Raw genomic sequence first — 22,582 nt, 5'->3', positions numbered from 1 at the left:
CAGCCTGACAACCAGCCTGCACTAGGTACAATCCTTTGAAGCTATGCAATAACAATGAGGAGTGTTTTGATATCATTAGAAAAATTAATCTTCTAACCATTTTGAATTCAAGCACACTATCATCAATGTTGTGCGTGGGCTGCATGATGCAAGAGTAATGTTTTGATGATATCAAAGAGCTGCTTTCCACATTCCACAGTATGAGTGGAGATAGATAGATTGAAGATCGTTTGAGATTGATTTGAATGCAGATTCATGTGTAGATAGTAGTTTGTTAACAATGCAACAATAAGATTTGAATCTGGTTTATCTCAGATTGCATATTGTATATTGTGCTAACATGCAAAAAACAGCATTCTACAGTAACCACAATTAAATCCCATGAGCCACCATGGGAATAAATGTACATCGAGTGCCTGCAAAAAGAAGCTAATTACCGGTCACCCAGAGCAGATACAATCCCTTCGGGGAAAATGCTGAAAAACTGGGCTCGGAAGCAGAGTTTAAGAATTCTGGCAATGATTTAGCAGGTTTAGATCCAACAGAAAAGACAATCACAAGCAAGTTAAAAAATATTCTTCAGTTCCAGGCTTAAGGTGTATAAATGGATTTTTAAAAGTCAGGAATAAGATTTGATTTTGGAATTTGAAGTTTCAGAGCCTGAAAAGTGAAGGTACGTCTATCATTTCAATCGTTTGGGAAATAAATAAATGTTTCAGGCAGTAACTACAAAGTTTTATCAAGTTTAGCTTTTAAAGACAAAATCAGAAACAAAGAAAAATTGTGTAAATTTAATCATGTAGTGTTTAAATTCAACACAAAAATATGTCAGACAGAAAAATGTCATGCAAGCAACATGACAGCAGTTACTCTTAACACAGACAAATATCAATGCACCTTATTGATTGAAACCATTTTTCGAACGTCTCTCCCAACACATGTCTGGAAATCCTGATAAAGGAATATGTTCATTTTGCTGTATGAAGAAACTATATCAGTAAAGGGAAATCAAAATTTAAACAGCATTTAGAAAAACAGAAATCTCAACAGCTTTCAGGTTTTATACTACAACAAAAATCTTTATAACAAGGTAACAAAATGAGTGTAGCACAAGGAAATCATGGACTGCCAGTACCTGTCAATGCAACAACATTAATTGTTGCCAATCTTTCCATAAGAAATTCGAGTTATCAGATCAATTTGCTGGATCAGAAAATTGGCGAATGTGAAAAGCAGAACTCCTAACATTTTGAACAGCTTCAACATTGGGCACCAATTCAAAGGCAGAGCTGATTAGCACTCTATTACATGGCAAGGACATCAAATCACGTGCTATGTAGACAGATCAATGGGAACTAAATTACATTTGACAAGCTCCTAACAGCTTTTGATCCATATTTCACTTCAAGAACAAATAAGAAACTCATGAGATCATGTTTCAACAGCAGATACTGACTTCCAGGAGAGGCTGTAGATTGCTTCATTAACAACCTCTATCTGAGCCGGGCAGCAATGGGAATACCTCTGAGTACATTTATGCTTATAGCATCCCACATTCTGCCATGGGCCATTCTCCACATACATTTTCTCTGCACAAGACACAGTGTTTCATATGGATCACTTTTTTTTGTGCTCACTTTGCCTTCTGATAGTGATGCCAGATTGATGAATAGACAGCCAAGCATCACATGAGGCTAAACCAAACCGTCAAGATAATGCCCATGAGAAAAAAAAGTACTGGGAAGAAAAATTTTACACAGTCACAAAACTGACCTTTCACTCATCACAAGAGTGTTCCTCTGAATTTTGAATATCAGGGACTGGAATTGGAGACAGAATGTCTGGGATCCTAAGCCCCACAGCATCATCAAGTAACTGGACAACAAGATAGCGTCACCTACGCTGTTGACGTGGCAGCTGAAGGGTAGACTCAGAAAATGTTTCAGAGATGAGAATTGCTTGATGCCAAATGTTTGGGTGATGATGTGGATGCAAGCAGCTCACTCAGATGCTGGCAGAATCCGAATGTTATTGCATTATGGCTTGATTGAAATGTAGTCAGAGAGTCAGGAGAAATTGTGGAGTGACTTGTTTGTTGTAAACCCAGAGTGTGTATCCAGTATGGTGAGACTTACAAATGACACAACGCCAAGTAAAAATGAGTAATGTGAAGAAAATGTAATGCAGCTTCAATGTGGACAGGCTTAGTAAATAGACCAAAACGCGGCAGATGAATATAGTGTGGAAAAATGTGAGGTTATTCAATTTGGTGAGAGAAATGGGATGAGCATTTTTTTAAATGGTAAAAGGCTAGAAAGTATAGAAAAACAAAGGGATTTTGAGTTCGAGCAGCGGCTGAGTTTAAACAAACCCAGAAGGCTACAGCTAAGGTAAGACAGTTTGTTTGAAAATTACTTACCAGTAGCGGGCAGCGGTGTTTTTTCTCTCTTCACTGAAAGAGCGGGAGCAGCAGGGGGAAGTGACGACGACCAGAGGGGCAGCCAGGACCCGGAAGCTGGTGTAGCGCAAGCTTACCTGGGTAGGCTTTTTTTCCCCATAAAAGTGCGCAGGTGTGGAACCCGAGGCACTACGGAGGTAATGTCTCCCACCCGCCCTCTTCTTCTAACCTAATAATAAGACCTGTTGTGGTAAGTGCTGCATTTTGCTTGTTCTGTTCTTTAGACCTTTTTTTTTAAAGGTTACTTTTAGAGGGATGGCAGTGAAGGCAGTGCAATGTTCCTCTTGCAACATGTTTGAGGTGAGGGATGCCATGGTCATCCCTGCTAATTACACTTGCAGGAAGTGCACCCATCTCCAACTCCTCCAAGACCGTGTTAGGGAACTGGAGCTGGAGTTGGATGAACTTAGGATCATTCGGGAGGCAGAGGGGGTCATAGATCGGAGCTTTAGGGAAGTAGTAACTCCAAAGATTGCAGAGAGATGAGGGACAGTGAGGGGGACTGGGAGGAAGCAGCCAGTGCAGGGAGCCCCTGCAGCCGTTCCCCTCAAGAACAAGAACCAGGGGTAAGCAATGGGGTTCAGGCCTCTGGCACGGAGCCTGTCCCTGTTGCTCAGAAGGGAAGGGTGGGGAAGAGCAGAGCAATAGTTATTGGGGACTCGATAGTTCGGGGCACAGATAGGCAGTTTTGTGGGGGCGAGAGAGACTCACGTTTGGTATGTTGCCTCCCAGGTGCAAGGGTACGTGATGTCTCTGATCGTGTTTTCCGGGTCCTTAAGGGGGAGGGGGAGCAGCCTGAAGTCGTGGTCCACATTGGCACCAACGACATAGGTATGAGGAGGGCTGAGGATGTTAGACAAGCTTTCAGGGAGCTAGGTTGGAAGCTCAGAGTTAGAACAAACAGAGTTGTTGTCTCTGGTTTGTTACCCATTCTACATGATAGAGAGTCGAGGAATAGGGAGAGAGAACAGTTAAATGGGTGGCTACAGGGATGATGCAGTAGGGAGGGATTCCGGTTTCTGGATAACTGGGGTTCTTTCTGGGGAAGGTGGGACCTCTATAAACAGGATGGTCTACACCTGAACCTGAGGGGTACCAGTATCCTTGGGGGGAGTTTTGCTGGTGCTCTTGCGGGGGGTTTAAACTAACTCTGCAGGGGCATGGGAACCTAGACTGTAGCTTTAGGGTGCAGGAACTGGAGTGTAGGGAGGTTAAGAACATGGCATAAATCTCAAAAGAGGGTGCCTGTAAACAGGAAAGTGGCTTGAAGTGTGTATACTTCAATGCAAGAAGTATACGAAATAAGGTAGGTGAACTTGCAGCGTGGGTTGGTACCTGGGGTTTCGATGTTGTGGCTATTACAGAGACATGGGTAGAACAGGGACAGGATTGGCTGTTGCAGGTTCCAGGGCTTAAATGTTTTAGTAGGGTTAGAGGTGGGGGTAAAAGAGGGGGAGGTGTGGCATTGCTCGTCAAAGGTAGTATTACAGCGGTGGAAAGGACGATGGATGAAGACTCGCCATCTGAGGTAGTTTAGGCTGAGGTTAGGAATAGGAAAGGTGAGGTCACCCTGTTAGGAGTTTTCTACAGGCCTCCTAATAATCCTAGAGATGTAGAAGAAAGGATTGCGAGGATGATTCAGGAGAAGAGTGAAAGTAATAGGGTGGTTGTTATAGGGGACTTTAACTTTCCTGATATTGACTGGGAAAGCTATAGCTCGAGTACGTTAGATGGGTCGGTGTTTGTCCAATGTGTGCAGGAGGGTTTCCTGACACAATATGTAGACAGGCCAACAAGAGGTGAGGCCATACTGGATTTGGTTCTGGATAACGAACCAGGAGGTAGAATTGGAGGTAGGTGAGCACTTTGGAGACAGTGACCACAATTCGGTGACTTTTACTCTAGTGATCGAGAGGGATAAGTGTGCATTGCAGGGCAAGAGTTATAGCTGGGGGCAGGGAAATTATGATGCGGTGAGCCAAGACTTAGGGTGCGTGCCTTGGAAAAGTAGGCTTCAAGGCAAGGGCGCAATTGTTATGTGGAGCTTGTTCAAGGAGCAACTATTGAGTGTCCTTGATCAGTATGTACCTGTCAGGCAGGGAGGAAAGGGTCGTGTGAGGGAGCCGTGGTTTAATAAGGAATTGGAATCCCTTGTTAAAGGGAAGAGGGCAGCCTATGTAAAGATGAGGCGTGAAGGTTCAATTGGGGCGATTGAGAGTTATAAGGTAGCCAGGAAGGATCTGAAGAGAGAGCTAAGAGCAGCAAGGAGGGGACATGAAAAGTCCTTAGTTGGTAGGATTAGGGAAAACCCAAAAGCTTTCTATAGGTTTGTCAGGAATAAAAGAATGACTCGGGTAGGAATAGGTCCAGTCAAGGATAGTAGTGGGAAGTTGCGTGTGGAGGCTGAAGAGATTGGGGAGACACTGAATGAATACTTTTCGTCAGTATTCACTCAGGAACAGGACATTGTTGCCAATGTGAATACTGAGTCACAATTAATTAGAATGGACGGCTTTGAGGTATGTAGGGAAGAGGTGTTGGAAATTCTGGAAAGGGTGAAAATAGATAAGTACCCTGGGCTGATGGCATTTATCCTAGGATTCTCTGGGAAGCAAGGGAGGAGATTGCAGAGCCCTTGGCCTTGATTTTTATGTCCTCGTTGTCTACAGGAATAGTGCCAGAAGACTGGAGGATAGCAAATTTGGTTCCCTTGTTCAAGAAGGAGAGTTAGGGATAACCCTAGTAACTATAGACCGGTGAGCCTCACTTCTGTTGTGGGCAAAGTCTTAGAGAGAATTGTAAGGGATAGGATTTATGAACATTTGGATAGGAATAATGTGATCAAGGATAGTCAGCATGGTTTTGTGAAGGGCAGATCGTGCCTCACAAACCTTATTGAATTCTTTGAGAAAGTGACTAAAGAGGTGGACGAGGGTAAAGCGGTAGATGTGGTGTATATGGATTTTAGTAAGGCATTTGATGAGGTTCCCCATGGTAGGCTACTGCAAAAAATACGGAGGTATGGCATTGAGGGTGAGTTGGAGGTTCGGATTAGGAATTGGCTGGCTGGAAGAAGACAGAGGGTAGTAGTTGATGGTAAAGCTTCATCTTGGAGTGCAGTTACTAGCGGTGTTCCGCAAGGATCTGTTTTGGGACCATTGCTATTTGTTATTTTTATAAATGACCTGGAGGAGGGGCTAGAAGGTTGGGTGAGCAAGTTTGCGGATGATACGAAAGTCGGTGGAGTTGTTGACAGTGAGGAAGGATGTGTCAGGTTACAGCGGGATATAGATAAGCTGCAGAGCTGGGCAGAAAGGTGGCAAATGGAGTTCAATGTGGGTAAGTGTGAGGTGATTCACTTTGGTATGAGTAACAAAAAGGTGGGGTACTGGGCTCTTGGTAGGATACTTGGTAGTGTGGATGAGCAGAGGGATCTTGGTGTCCATGTACACAGATCTCTGAAAGTTGCCACCCAGGTAAATAGTGCGGTGAAGCAGGCTTTTATTGGTTGAGGAATTGAGTTCCGGAGTCCTGAGGTAATGTTGCAGTTGTGCAAGACTCTGGTGCAGCCGCATCTGGAGTATTGTGTGCAGTTTTGGTCGCCATACTATAGGAAGGATGTGGAGGCACTGGAATGGGTGCAGAAGAGGTTTACCAGGATGTTGCCTGGTATGGTAAGAAGGTCGTATGAGGAAAGGCTGAGGCACTTGGGGCTGTTTTCATCGGAGAAAAGAAGGTTTAGGGGTGACTTGATAGAGGTGTACAAGATGATTAGGGGTTTAGATAGGGTTGACCATGAGAACCTTTTTCCACGTATGAAGTCAGCTATTATGAGGGGGCATAGCTTTAAATTAAGGGGTGGTACGTATAGGACAGATGTTAGGGGTAGATTCTTTACTCAGCGAGTCGTGAGTTCATGGAATGCCCTGCCAGTAGCAGTGGTGGACTCTCTCTCTTTATGGGCATTGGATAGGCATATGGAGGATAGTGGGCTAGTGTAGGTTAGGTAGGCTTGGATTGGCGCAACATCAAGGGCTGTATTGTTCTATGTTCTATGTTCTATGGATCTTTTCTTATTGATATGTCACTGAATGCTACTATGCAGTGTTGTAAGCTATTAAAAAGGCTAATGGAATAGTTAGCCTTTATTGCAAAAGATTTGAGCACAGTCATAGTAAAGTCTTGTTTTAATTGTATTGGAGTTTGGTTTGACTGCACATAGTATACTGTTTGCAGTTTTGGTCTCCTTATTTCAGGAACAAGGAGTGCGTTGAAGATTCACCAAACCTGATCTTAGGACGGCACAAACTGTTCTATGAAGAGAGCTTGGGCAACTAGGCCTCTGTTCTCAAGCATTTCAAAGAAAATGATGTGACAACATTGAAACATGCAAAATGCTCAAAGTGACAGTCTCAGTCAATGTAAGTAACTTGTTTCCCCTGGTTGGGAAGTGTAGAATGAAGGACACATTTTAAAAATAAGGGATGTTACTTAAATCTAAGATGAGGATTCTTTTTACTGAGAAGTTTGTGAACCTTTGGACTGACTTTAAACATGCTAAAGGTAGAGGTTGATAGATTTTTGATTACCGATGGTGTTCAGGGTTATGAGACTGGAGGGAGTAAAAGTATTGAAGTATTCAATCAGCCATGAATGATGGGACAGGTTTGATGGGATGAATGGTGTACTCCTGTTTCTTACTCTAGCCCTAGAAGATGACCTGATGGCAACTGAAGAAATATACATTGTCAATTGCACAGTCCCTGGAGAACTGACCACTTTACACCTTAAAGTGGGTGATCCTCCCCAAAGTATACAGCCCACACATAGGTAAAAGGATAAGGTGATTCTTTGGAGACAATGCTAGATATCAACATAACCCTTGCCATTCGCCCAGTTTGGTGATACAACAAGAAAGATCTGCCTCCAAAGTGGATCTGAACATTTTAACAATGAGTGCACTCAAACCTGCTAATCACACAACAGATTAGTAAACAGTCACTGGTACTGTGTGCAGTTGCTGGGATGGCAGCCCACAAGCAGGGAAGTCTGTAACAGGACCTCCAGTAACTGGTGGGAAGATTGGCAGATGGTATGGGGGAGAAGAACCAGATAGTAACTACAAACCATCTCTGGTAAAAGCGGTGTCTTTGTTTGTTTGGCAGGTAGTGGCCTAATAGAGAGAGACAGACAGACAGACAAAGATCTTGTCAACTAACATGTTAAAACAGGTTCAACCCATTTTAAGTATTCTGTTTTCACTTGTTTTAACCATAATTTCTCCTCATATTTGTAAAGGTGCAGTGGAATAAAGAATCCCTGCTTCACACTTCAGATCGTTTGTGAGTTTAAATCTACCATTGTATCAGAATCATGCTTTTGAGCTGAACAAAGGTATTCTGCAGAGTAATTATCTAATTTAAGCTTCAACACAGCTTGAGCAGCTGTCTATTAACTAAACCTAAAAAAGAATTAAATCGCTGTTTCAGGTGAAAAGAGTGCATGCTCCCTGGTTGGTGGGAAGGAAGGAGGTGAAACGGCAGGTCTCACACCTCCTGCACTCGTTCTGCTGGGAGGGGAGTGCTTGTGGAATGGTCCAGGCAACTGCGGAGTAAACAGTCCCTTTAGAATGCAGATATACCAGGGTCCTCATTGCTATTTGCGGATGTACATTATTTCACTGATTACTCGATTCCTTCACCAGATCTGCATTGCAATCTCTAAAAACCTGGAAGATAACACTTTCTGTCATGATGTGCAATTCTTCGCAGACCAGAGTTACTTTTGACATGACTGTCAACACTTACGTCAATTACCATGTACCACCTTTAGGAGGTTCAAGTTACATTGTGCTTGCAAGTTACAGTTTTAGCTCTCTGCTGAGGCATGCAGGCAATGAACAGTCTAGTTAAGGCTGGCTGCGTGCAACATTCAGTCTCATAAGATAGTAACATTTCAATCATAGAATCGGTTAATAGAAAATTGTGATCCAGTACCTATTTGTTGTAGACTACAGAGGAACCTTATCTATCCGAAGGACACGGTTGAGGAGTATTTTGTTTGGTTAATTGAATTCCAGATTTAAAAATGCCAGGTAATATTGTTAGCCAAGCATCAGGACCTTGTGTCTTGTTTGGATAATCTGAAATTTGGTTAATCGAATGCTGGATAATTGAGGTTAAATCTGTATTCTGTTTAGCTCCTATAACATTGTAGCACAACCTATTGGAAGTCTTATGCAATGGTACAGAAATATGGAAAGCAGAATGATTTTTGGATTTTCTGTTTTATTAGTAATAATGTGGTATCTTACCATGCAACTGGAATCCAAAGAATAGCAAGTGTTAAAAAAACATGGCCAGGTACCCACAACTCATGGATTTTAAGAGGAGCAGCAAGTTTATTGTGAGGGCACAATTCTCCATGGTAACAAAGGAGTGATCAATGTATTGATTAACAAGTGGAGGTCCTACAGGAAGAAAGCGCTAAAGATAGGAGAAAGCTTGCTCACAATTGTTTTGCAATTGTCTGGTCGAACCCTTCTCTAACTGTTTACAATAACTTTTCCAATAATTCCAACACAGGAAGTTAGTGAACAGAGTTAGAACACAAATGGTAAGGGTGTAATATACTGGCATGGATTGAGGATTGGTTAATTTAAAGAAAACAGAGTAGGAATAAATGGATCGTTTACAATTTGGTAGGCTGTGACAAATGGGGAATCAGTGCTTGGACCCAGATGGCAGATACGTTAAAACTTAAATATTTTAGCATCAATTTACCATTTGTACTCTTGTCGCTGTGTTAGTATTCATGAAAAACCGTAATGTGACAATAGAAATAATTTATGGCATGCTTGCTTCCACACATGGCTTCAAAACTCCTATCACCAAGCCAAACTTGGGGAAAGAAATCCTAGAATGAAGGTTTATTTAGCTAATTATATCCTTCTGGTTGATAGTTATTCGATGGTTTCTGAAGATATCTCCCAGTCACTGAATTCTAGGTCTTCAGATGACATAGAAAACATCAATGTGTAGATTTTGCCACTGTAGTGCCAAACAAATACTGTCAAGCTAGTTTAAAGGTTGTGAAATATTAAATATCAGGCACATGTACACTGAGATTAATACATTGGTAATCACCATGTATTATCAGTCTTTTGTTAGTAGGACAACAATTATAGCATTCATCCAGTTGAAAGTTACCTTTTCTGTCTTCCATGTAACTAGGAAGACAGATAATAGCCATGAGAAGATGTTTGACATTAGTACAATTGCTGACGCTAATAGATATTTTCAGCGCTGTGACACAGAAACCTATGTTATATGATGCACATTGCAGAATGATGCATTCACAGTTGAATGTTTTCATCTTAATAATGCAGTGATATTTGAAGGGAAGAATTAGCTATAGTGGCAAGACAGGATTTCTTGCTTAGGGTCATTTTTGAAGGGGGTGGGGTGTAAAGAGAGGGTGTGTGTATGTGTGTGTGTGTGTATGTGTGTGTGTGTGTGTGTGTGTGTGTGTGTGTGTCAGAGAGAGATATACAGTTCACATCTACAATACTGCTCTGACTTGCTGAAAGAACCTTGTCTTAATAATAAGTTGACTTAAAATTAAAGTGCATGAAATTGGGGATAGTGCATTGAGGTGAATAGAAAATTGTTTAGTAGAGAGGAAATAAAGAGCAGGAATAATTGTTTTTTGAATGGCAGGTAGTGAATAGTGGGATACTGCAGAGGTCACGAGGACCACAGCTATTCGCAGTATATGTTAATGATTTAGTGAAGGGAACGAATTGAAATATCTCCAAATTGCAGTTGACACAAAGCTGAATGGTAGGCTAAACTGTGAGGAGGATGTGGTGTGATTTGGACAGGCTGTGTGAATGGGCAACTGCATGGAAGATGCTGTATAATATAGATAAATGTGTGGTTATCCACTTTGGTAGTAAAATTAGGAAGGCAGGTTATTAGCTTAATGACTGTAAATTGAGAAAGGACAATGTTCAACAAGACCTGGGTGTCCTCCTGTTACTTTCAGTTGCTGAAAGTGCAGCAGGCAGTAAAGAAGGCACACTGTATCTTGGCCTTCTTCATGAGAGGATTTGACTCCAGGAACAATCATGTCTTACTGTAACTTCCAGCCCTGGAATATTGCGTGCAGTTTTGGTCTCCTTACCTAAGGAAAGACGTTTTCGTTAGAGAGGAAATGCGGCAAAGGTTTAAAAATTGATTCCTGGCATGGCAGGACTAATGTTTGAAAAAGATTGAGCTGGTTAGGGTTACATTCACTGGGGTTCAGAAGAATGAAGGGGGATCTCATAAAACCTGAAAATTTAAACAGGGTTAGACAGGTTAGATGTAGAAAGAATATTTCCAATGGTCCAGAACTGGGGGTCATTATTTAAGGAAAAGGGGTAAATCTTTTAGGACTGAGATGAGGAGAAATTTCTTCACTCAGAGTGTGGTGAACCTATGAAATTCATTACCACAAAAAGTGGTTGAGGCCCAAACATTTCTGTTTTCAAGAACAAGGTAGACATAGTTATTGTGGCTAAAGGCATCAAGTGATATGGGATTAGAGTACTGATGATAATAATGAATGATGGAACAGGTTTCAGGGGTTAAATAGACAACTCCTGCTCCTGTCTTCTTCTGTTTTTCTACCTTAGCAGTGAGAGATAGTCCACTTTCCTGCTAACTGAAGTATGAATGAAATTTGTCATTGGAAACATGAGATTTAGAGGTGAACTATTCGACTTGTTTAAAGTATGGATGCGGTTGAACAAGATAGATGTGGAGTGGGTGGTTTTCCTTACCTGAGGTTCCATCCCATGGGCTCCAAATACAAGACAGTCACTAATAGGGAATGAAAGAGAACTATCTTTCCTGAGTCTTTCCTGAGAGGAATTAGAATGTAGAATACATTACATGGGCAGGTATTGAGATGAATAGCTTGGATACGTTTGAAAGGAGGTGCATTAATATATGAGAAAAAATGGAATAAACAGAATTTGCTGAAAGCCTGAGATGTGGCAAATGGAATGACCCTTGAAGAATATGAATGCTACAGCAGATTGGGTGGATTAAATGACCTATATCAGTGCTGTATATTCAATGTAATTCTATGTAAATTGCTTATTGTTAACTTACATCAGCTTAGATCACCACAGATCATGTCACTAATATCATTAATGATTACAATGAAAAGATTATTTAGCTCAGTATTTCCTCCTTATTCATTAAGTGCCTGTTAAATTGGCCTAGAAATTCTGACTGAATTCGGGACAGATTAGACCAGCTGTAATCTCTTCAAGATTAACCATATACAAGTTGACGATAGATCTGGCTGAAGTTCCATGTCCGATCTGTCCCTAATGTATATATTGGGCTAAATCAAGGAGGTCAGCTGTGATATAACAACAGGAAATGTTGGAAGCTGATGAGGTTCTGAGGAAGAGCCATATTGGACTCAAAACAATAAGTGCTACTCTCTCCACAGATGCTGCCAGATCCCAATGCCACTTTGACAGGGATTGAAGAAATGTAAATGTGCAAGTTGGGGGTGGTGGAGGGAGGCTAAAGGACAAGACACCAAATGGATGACAGACTAAGATGTCAACTGAGTGAATGATTAGAGTGTTAGGTGTGCGGATAAGTGTTTGGGATAGTTAGAGAGGTCAAGCCAGGGAGGGGAATCAGAGAAAGGGTGCTTGGATTGGAGAGGTCTCACAGCTGGGGAGTCTCGGACAGGGTTGTAGAAGGAGGACAGGGTGTTTGTGTTAGGGTGTGTGCAGAGATTGGGGGCAGAAGGGTTTGGGCATTGTGTTGGGTCATGTTGGTGGTGTAAGGGATGGAAATGGGTCTCGGACCCAGCAAGGTTAGGGGAAGTTGTATTGTGAGTGAGATGGGCCAGGTGTAAGGGGTGAGAGTCAGGACCAGCTGGGTTAGGTCCACAACAATGTGCAGGGGGAGTTGAAGCGGGTATGCTGTATCCCAGGGTTGTAGGGTAGGGGGCCAGATTGAGTATTCAGGCATTAAGGCTGGAATGGAAGTTTGGGATATAGGACTGTCAGGTCTGGTATGGAGGGGTTGCTGGGGGAGGATGAGGGGATGGCTGTTATCTGCCGGCTGTTAGGGGAGTGTAGTTATGGTGTCAGTGGTATATCTCTACTTCAGTTCAATAGTTATCCAAGAAATAGCTTTTCCTGAATAATTGTTATATTTAAGTGATTCTAAACCATTGAAATTTTCTGATTTTAAGGGATTTTTTAAAGGATTCAAGATGCAGGTAATTGCCCATTACTCCTGGAATGTCTGTCTGCAATCATCCAATCAGGTTTGATACCATAGACTGGTAGCAAGGTTGGAGTAAGGGATATGCCAGGCCATGAGATTACAGATATATATTATCTTCTTAAGCATTTTGCTAGAGTCATCAATGTAGATTCATGGAGCCATAGAGATGTACAGCATGAAAACAGACCCTTCTGTCCAACTCGTTCATGCCAACCAGATATCCGAAATTAATCTAGTCCCATTTGCCAGCACTTAGTCCATATCCCTCTCAACCCTTCCTATTCGTATACCCATCCAGATGAGTTTTAAATGTTGTACTTGTACCAGCCTCTACCACTTCCTGTGGCAGCTCACTCCATACACACACCACCCTCTACATGAAAAAGTTGTCCCTTAGATCCCTTTAAATCTTTCCCCTCTCACCCTAAACCTATGGCCTCTAGTTCTGCAATCCCCCAATCCAGGGAAAATACTTTGTCTACTTACCCTATCCATGTCCCTCATGAACCTCTTTTAAACTCTATCAGGTCACCCCTCACCCTCCAACGCTCCAGGAAAAGCAGCACCAATCTATTCAGCCTCTCTCTGTAACTCAAACCCTCCAAACCTGGCAACATCCTTGTAAATCTTTTCGGAACCCTTTCAAGCTTCACAACATCCTTCTGATAGGAGGGAGACCAGAACTGGATCCAATCTTCCAAAAGTGGCCAAACTAATGTCCTGTTACAGCCACAACATGACCTCTCAACTCTTTTACCCGATGTTCTGACCAATAAAGGAAAGTTTACCAAATGCCATCTTCACTATCCCATCTATCTGTCACTCTACTTTCAAGGAACTATGAACCTTCCCCCCAAGGTCTCTTTGCAGCAACATCAGGACCTTCCCATTAACTGTATAAGTCCTGCCCTGATTTGCCTTTACAAAATGCATCATCTCACATTTGTCTAAATTAAACTCCATCTCCAAATCCTCAGCATATTGACTCACCTGATCAAGATCCCATTGTACTCTGAGGTAACCTTCTTTGCTGTCCACTGCACCACCAATTTTGGTGTCCTCTGCAAACTTACTAATTATACCTCCTAGTTAAGCCAATTCTTTTCTTCTTTATTTTGTCTGTATTTTAATTATAGTGTATGAATAAGTGTGTTTTGTTTCAAGCCTGTTAGTAGAGTTTGCTGTGGTTCATAGCTGTACAAATCTGCTGCTGACGATGATCCCCAACTCCTCAAGTAAAGCCAATCCGGAGTTGCTAGATCTGCTCAAACTCTTCCCATTTGGAATGGTGGTGGTTCCATGCAATGCAATGGATGGTAATCCCCAAAATGAAGGCAGGACTTTGCCTCCTAAGGGACTGTGTGCTGCTCAGTCTGACCAATGATGTCTTCAACAGATGCATCTGGCACATGTAGATTTTTGACGACAGAACATACTCAAGAATAGTGAATGAGAGAGTTTTTACAGCATGGGTAGAGGTCCTTTGACCAATCATACCTGCGCAGGCCATCAAAATGCAACTATTTTCATCCCATTTTCAGCAATTAGCCCATGGCCTTGTGCTTCAAGTGCTCATCCTCAAAACTTCTTAAATATGTTGTGGGTTCCTAACTTTACTACCCTTGCAAACAGTGAGTTCCAGGTACTCACCACACTGTGGGTAGCAGCACAAGGTCCTCATAATGCTTCCAAAGCTCCATCAGAAGTGTTGAGTGCATGATCTATTTCTTAAGGTCCCCAGCATTGTAAATACCAGACTTCAGAAAATTCAGTTCACTCCACGTGGTATCTAGAAAGGGCTGGAGGCATGAGATATTGGAACGAACAGGAGCCCTGATGACTTTCCAGTAATATTACTGAAGTTTCAAGCTCAGAACTAGCCACTTTTTTGAACCAACTGTTCCCATCCAGACACAAATACCTTCTAAGTGATAATGTGCAAAATTGAAGCAGTGCATCCCATCCACAAAGTGCTGTCACGTCAATCTACTTTTCAGTTAATAATATGAGCAGGGTGCTGTCAACAGAGCTATCAAGCAGTTCCTGCTCAGTAATAACCTACTCACTCATGCTCAGTATTAGTTCATCAGACCACTTAGTTCACTATACAAATGTAGGTAAACATGCTATATTCCACAGGTGACATGTTGATGACTGTCCTTGACATTTGACCAAGAGTGACATCAAGGAACTCCAAATTGAAGGCATTTGGAATTAGGGTGAAAACTCTCCACTGGTTGGAACCATAGAAACCATAGAATCCTTACAGTGTGGAAACAGGCCATTTGGCCCAAGATGTTCACACCATCTCTCCAAAGAGTAACCCACCCAGACCCATTCCCCTGCCCTATTACTCTACATTTCCCCTAACAATGCACCTAACCTGCACATCTTTGTGAGAGGAAACTGGAGCAGCTGGAAGAAACCCACGCAGACATGGAGAGAATGTACAAACTCCACACGGACAATCACCTGAGGCTGGCATTGAACCTGGGTCCCTAGTACTGTGAGGCAGCAGTGCTAACCACTGAGCCACCATACCACCCCGGTCATATCTGGTATTGAAGAAAATGACTGTGGTTGTTGGATGGAAATCATCTCAGCACCAAGACATCATTGTTAACAGTTCCACAGCATTATATCCCAGGCCTAATCGTCTTCAGCTGTTTTCACAATATCCCTCACTCCAATATAACGTCAAAGTGCGAATGTTCACTGCTGATTGTGTAATATTTCGCACCAGTTGCAATTCCCAGACACTAAAGCAGATTGTATTCCAATGCAGCTAGATCTGGACAAAATTCTGCATTGGCTGAAAAGTGGCATATAACACTCACCGCACACAAGTGCCAGTCAATGATCATCCCTGAAAAGAGAGAGAGCAACAATTTCTCTTGGCATTTAATGGCATTATTGTCACTGAATACAAATTCATTATTAACATTCTGGCAGTTATCATTGCCAAGAAACTGAAATATGGTGATAAACACTGTGGCCACAAGACGAAGCCAAAGACTGGGAATTCTGCAGCAACTAAATCACCTCCTGATTCCTCAAATCTTTTCCACTATCAACAGGACACAAGTCAGGATTATAAAGGAATATTCTCCACTTGCCTGAATGAGCACAGCTTCAACAATATCCAAGAAACTCAAATTCCTTCAGGACAAAGCTGCCAGTTGATTTGCACCACTTCTTACAACAGTAATAGTTACTCCCTTCATTACTAACACACATTAGCAGTGTTAGGTCTGCCCATAACTGAGAGACACCAATGGCTAAATAGCATTAAAGGCCTTTAAATGGGATCAAGAGTTAACACAATGGTACGTTTGAATGTTTGAAATTGAAAAAGAGTCTTGCACAAACAGCAGCTGCAAAAAGGTTTGTTAGAGACAGTTTGATAAGAAATACCCAAGGACAGACATCTTGAAGATCTGTAACTAACATTGCAGGGAAAAGTAAGCTCCCACAATAACAAACACAGATGAACTAATCGGATTATGGCTTGTAAAAATCTCGAGGATCCAACAAGTTCATTAAACTATTAAAAATCACACAACACCAGGTTATACTTCAACAGGTTTAATTGGAAGCACACTAGCTTTCGGAGCAACGTTCCTTCATCAGGTGGTTGTCAATCACCTGAAGAAGAAGCGACGCTCCGAAAGCTAGTGTACTTCTAATTAAATCTGTTGGACTATAACCTGGTGTTGTGTGATTTTTAACTTTGTACACCCCAGTCCAACACCAGCATCTCCAAATCATTAAACTGTGACAGTGATTGAATCCCAGTCTCATTAATGAATGGATGTTGTCCCATTAGGTGAGAAGAGTTAGTCAGAACAAAGGGAGCAAATCTCATCCCAGAAGAAGTATATGATCAGCCTAGGTCATGGTACGGCTGTGAAAACAGCAGATAAAGACATCTCACAGTAATTACTTATGTCTTCGAAAGTATTCATGATATTAACAAGTAGGTTCTAGTTAAAGTTTCTTCAGATAATCACAGAGGTAAATTTAAATATAAATATAAATATATGTAATAAAAATACAAAGATCACTCAAAGCATTAGGGGACAAAAATTCAAATATAGATGTGAAAGTTAACTTCCTTTGTCATGAAAGAAATGCCTAGTGCACACTGTAAGAAACAAATTGCTCACCACCTTTTAGCTAAAGAATGCTAACAGTAGGGGTAATATAAAACTTCAGATATAACTAAGTTTATAACAGAATTTTAATCTATAGCAGTTAGTAAGAACCGACTGTCTTTTGCATCTTTTATAATTAGGACAGTGGGAAACATAAGATGAATATAATGTTTGCTAAACATCATGAGATCTTGGGGAACCTGAAGCTGTCCATAAAAGTGTCCATCATTGATTTTAGGAGTTTCACAAGATTGGATGCATAGAATGGGAGGGGGTGGGGGGGAGGTGGGGGGTGGGGACACAGTGACCATGTTGTATATGATTATTGTAACATAAAATGTATAAAAATACTATATGCCACTGGGGAAGTCAGAGTGTCAGTGACCTCTCTTCTGATCTGAGCCAATGATTAAGGGGATTATTATATTCTTACATCAAGCCCAGATTGAGATGCTTGAATAAAGACTACCACTAGCCTGAATTCTACCAGCCTCCTGAGTCTTTGTTCCCAGTCAGGAATTGTTCCTACAAGCAGCATTATGTAACATTTATAGATGCACCACATCAGCTCATCAAGATTCCTATAAATGCAATTTCTAAACCTGCAAAGTCTATCATCTAGAAGGACAATGGCACAAAATAGATCGCAACAGCACTACCTGCAAGTTCCTCTCCAAGCCACTCACCATTATGATGTGAGGCTATTTGGCTGTTTCTTCTGTTACTTGGTCAAAATCTAACAGCTACAAGGCTACAGAAGTTCAAAAAGACAGCTCACCTTCCACATATTCAGAATAATTCGGATTGGACAATACTACTAACCTAGCCAGTGATACCCACAGCACATGCACATGCCTGGTTTAAGGAGGATAAAAGATAATATTGTATTTAAGCACACACATTCAGCAGCACATGTGAATAATAACATCTAATACTTATTTCATAAAATGATCCCGCCCCTTTGTGATTATTGGTGAACAATTATTGGAGAGCATTGATTTAGTAAGATAGCTATTAATTAGTTACTCAAGTCATTCCCGGGAAAACCAGCCTCTGCACCCTTTACATTCTTTATGAGTATGACACTGTCTTGTTATTTATGTGATGGAGTCCATGGTTAGGAATCTATTTGAGAAGGGGTGCTTTTGGACAATACCTTGCAAACCCACAAGCACAGCCATCTAAAAGGACAACAGTAGCAAATACATGGGAACACCACTACTTGCAATTCCCCTTACTTACAGCTCGTCATCTTGACTTGGAAATGTATCATCATTCCTTCAATATCGGTGGATCAAATTCCTGGATCTACCTAGTGGCGAGGATCTACGTACAGCACATGGAATAGAGCCATTCAAGAAGACAGCGCATTACAGTGTGTTTGAGGGCAACTAGGGACAGACAATAGATACTGGCCCAGCCAGCGACACCTGCAACCCATGGGAGAATAACAAAAACAAAAATCATTTGAAACCACTGCCATAGTTAGCCATGCTGATCTTAAACAAGATTCCAAACACATACATATTGAGTTGTTATATCAGTCGGTGGCCACAACGTACTGGTTCAGTAACTGGTTAAAGATAACAAATTTCACACTCACTGACTGTGTACTTCTATGATAGTGGGTAGGTGCTGCGAGGTAGATTACATTGCTGAGATGATCAGTCGACTGTACATTAGCCAGATCTGCCAAGCGAGCATGCCAAAATTCTGTCTCATCTGTAAGGAATTGGAACTAAATATAATCAGTGCCTCAGAAGGTGGAGACTAAATCGAGATCATAGATCTCTCGTCTGACAGTAAGGTCTCTGAGTAGACAAAATCATTATCAGCTCACTTACCTCCCACACACACAAAAAAACAGCAAGCTAGGAAGTTGTACCTACATTTCTGCTGACTTTTGTCAGGTCATACGTGAGGTTAAATGAGTGCAATTCAAATCCAATGCACCACCCTGCATCTTCCATCCTGCATAATGCAACAATACACATAACTAGAGAATGACTGTAATGCTGGAACTAGGTTTAATGTGTGGCCTTGTTTGAATTCATGAACACCTTTGGTGAAATCTCCTTCCAAGAACGATAAGGTTATAGTTCCATGAGGATTATTAGAAGCACAATTACCTTAAATCAGCTAATATTTATCATGTGTATCATCTGGTAGTAATGATTTGGAGATACCAGTGTTGAACTGGGGTGGCCAAAGTTAAAAATCACACAACACCAGGATATAGTCCAACAGGTTTAGAAAACTAGGTGCCTTGCCCATTTATTAACAAGATGATGGTGAGCTGCCTTTTTAAACACTGTCAGTGTTAGGGTGTTGGGGCATTAGTGTGTTGTTGGGGAGGATCTTGATCCTGTAGCAGTGAACAAGTGGCATTATAGTTCCAATTCAGGATGGTGTGTGACTTGGAGGAGTACTTGAAGGTGCTCTGAAGTATCTGCTCTGTTTGTCCTTCTAGGTGATCGAAGTTATAGGATAGGAAGTGCTATCAATTGAATCTTGGTGAGTTACAGCAGTGCATCAGTGATGAAGGGAGTGAGCGTTGAAGGGTGTGGATAGTTGTGCCAGTTATGCAGGTTGTTCTGTCCTGGGTAGTATTGAGCTTGGTGTGTGTTATTAGAGTGTGCACTATAGCCTTTTAATCCCACTTTCCCTGGTCTGTCGGGTTTACTCTGGATATCAATAACTCAAGGCAGTTCTAACAATATAATATACTGAATGTTATTGCTAAAGCAAAGTACAATTCAAACAGATCTTCCATATACAATGCTTACAATCATAAGTGAACCCTTTTACATGGCTTTGACCAAAGATCAGACCAGAACAGGTTCCATCTCAATCGCTTGTTGTTGATTAATCAACCTCCCTGAGCTAACCATATTTTATTGTGAGGGAAGCTATTTTATATGCTTTTGATATAAAGGAGTTATGCATTTAACTCTTGATGCTACCCAATGTCCAAACAATGAACAGTTTGACCACTGGCAAACATCATAGTGTGTCATGTTTTCAACATTTGTTTGATCGATGGAGACTTACTTGTGTCTCTTTGGAAAAACAGTTATCGCTTGCCTTTAATGAACTTTGGCATCAAATTTTAACTTGCACTTGCTGTTTACCTATTATATGACATAATCTAAACTATGTACTATTTACACAGCAAAATTCCCCTTGACCATCACAAATTGAGCAGATAAACCGTCCACATTATCACATCTGGTTCACTGTATTAAACAAAATTTCAGCTTTTCCAGTGTTACTTTGATCATTCAGTCCATTACTGCTGAATTACATGCACTGCTGTAAACAATCACACAGATTCCTTCAGCAAAACACTGAAATATTTTAAAACCCACGACATGACTGGTCATTAGATCATCACTAATTTTGATATGTTGTCATCTTCTCAGCTCGTTCTAATTTCATTTCACTTCGCTAACCCAACAAATTTTAAGCTGACGTCTAGCACTGCTGCCTCACAGCGCCAGAGACCTGGGTTCTATTCCCGCCTCAGGCGACTGACTGTGTGGAGGTTGCACGTTCTCCCCGTGTCTGCGTGGGTTTCCTCCAGGTGCTCCGGTTTCCTCCCACAGTCACAAAGATGTGCAGGTCAGGTGAATTGGCCATGCTAAATTGTCCATAGTGTTAGGTAAGGGGTAAATATAGGGGTATAGGTGGGTTGCGCTTCGGCGGGACGGTGTGGACTTGTTGGGCCGAAGGGCCTGATTCCACACTGTAATGTAATCTAATCTAAAAAAATATCCAGGCAGCTGAAGCATTGTCCTTCACATTTCTCACTTGTGCCTCAGAGATATTAGACAGGCATTTGGAGTCAGGCACTGAGGTTCCCCAACAAGGTTGCCAGCCACTGACCTGCTTTTGTCGTCATATTATTTATATGACTGGTTCTATTCAGTTGATCATTGGTGGTCCCATGGATGTTGACATGGGAGATTCAGGAACGTTACTGGAATCATGGAGATCTACAGCATGGATAAAAGTCTCTCAGCCCTTTGCATTTGAGCTAGTTAAAAATGACCACCTAACTTTTTTCAAAATATATTTTGTTCATTAAAAAAACTTTACAGTCACAAATGAAGTTCAGTTCAGTACAGTACCATATCAAAGAAACAAACAAACATTGGAGTTTGACTCTATCCAAACAAGACAAAGGCATCTCTTACTTGAATCAGACTGAATTACATGCATTTGAGACACCAGGAGGGGTAGATAATTGAACAGACCCCCATTTAACTTCAACAGAAAGACCTCAGGCAATGGTCTTTCCCCACTGCACCTTGGCTGCAGTTGCCCCAATCTTTTGTGCATCTCCATTTTCCAGCACTTGGCTCATAGCCTTATGTCAAGATTAGAGTGGTGCTGGAAAAGCACAGCGGGTCAGGCAGCATCCGAGGAGCAGGAAAATCAATGTTTCGGGCAAAAGCCCATCCTGATGAAGGGCTTTTGCCCGAAATGTTGATTTTCCTGCTCCTTGGATGCTACCTGACCTGCTGAGCTTTCCCAGCACCACTCTAATCTTGAGTCTGATCTCCAGCATCTGCAGTCCTGACTTTCACCTTGATAGCCTTATGTGCCTTGTCAATGAATATCAAGGGCAAACGTTAGATTCTGTCTTCTTGGGGATAGTTATTGTCTGTCTGGTTGTTGACCCTTTATTTTTAGGTATGCCTGGTGCTACCCCTGACATGCTGTCATGCATCTTTCATTAACTCAGTGTCAATCACCTGGCTTTTTGGTAATCATAGAGATAGGACCTTACAAATTGCGGTTGAATAAAATGTAAAGGATGCTGGTAAGTGGTAATCAGCTGAATATTTCCTTATACATTTTCAACCTGATGCTAAGAGACTTCATGTGTTCCTGGGTCCATGTTGGTTACTCATACGGGAATTCCCTTCCAACTTTATAATACCATGCTGCCATTCTTGGTGGGATTGCCATTCCAGTAAAATATAAAATACTTGCATTCTGATACTGGAATCTGGGACTTTGGAGGGAATCTTATGGGGTTTGAACAATGTGGGATCTGTGGAAATTTGTGGCAAAATCAGCGGTGAAATCCAGCAAGGCCCAACCCGACACTAGAAATGGCCGACTCCAGCTTTCTATCTTACCAAAGGCACCAAACATAGTAGACATTGAGAAATCTTGGCATTGAAACCAGAGCAGATATCTGGTGACTTCAGCCCTCTGCTTGCTCTGAAGGAATTCCTTATCACTTAAAGCCAAAGAGCATCATGAGCGATGGGCATCAGCCACATGCATGCCTTGTCCATAGACATTGGTAGCCAGCATTTTCCAACTTACCATGACCATCATGGCATCGCTCTGATGCACTTGGATGCTCAGGAAATGCTGACTTGCGTGCAGGGTACACATAAAATTGGCATTGAAAGACTATCAGTACTGACATATTGATGAGGTGTTTGCACAGACACACATACAGGTTTGACCCTGCTTGTCAGAATGAATCTGTGTGAGGGGGGTTACCACCTTAAATGAAACAAAGAATTATGGATGCTGGAAATCTGAAATAGAACCATTTGGTTTAGGGCACACCGAAACATCTATCTAATATCCTCGGCATGTGCCAGCTGCCTGCGCAGCAAACACTCAGCATGTTTATTCAACCT

This window comes from Chiloscyllium punctatum, chromosome 25 (assembly GCF_047496795.1).
Source record: "Chiloscyllium punctatum isolate Juve2018m chromosome 25, sChiPun1.3, whole genome shotgun sequence".
Lineage (NCBI taxonomy): Eukaryota > Metazoa > Chordata > Chondrichthyes > Orectolobiformes > Hemiscylliidae > Chiloscyllium > Chiloscyllium punctatum.
This window is presented reverse-complemented; position numbering follows the sequence as displayed.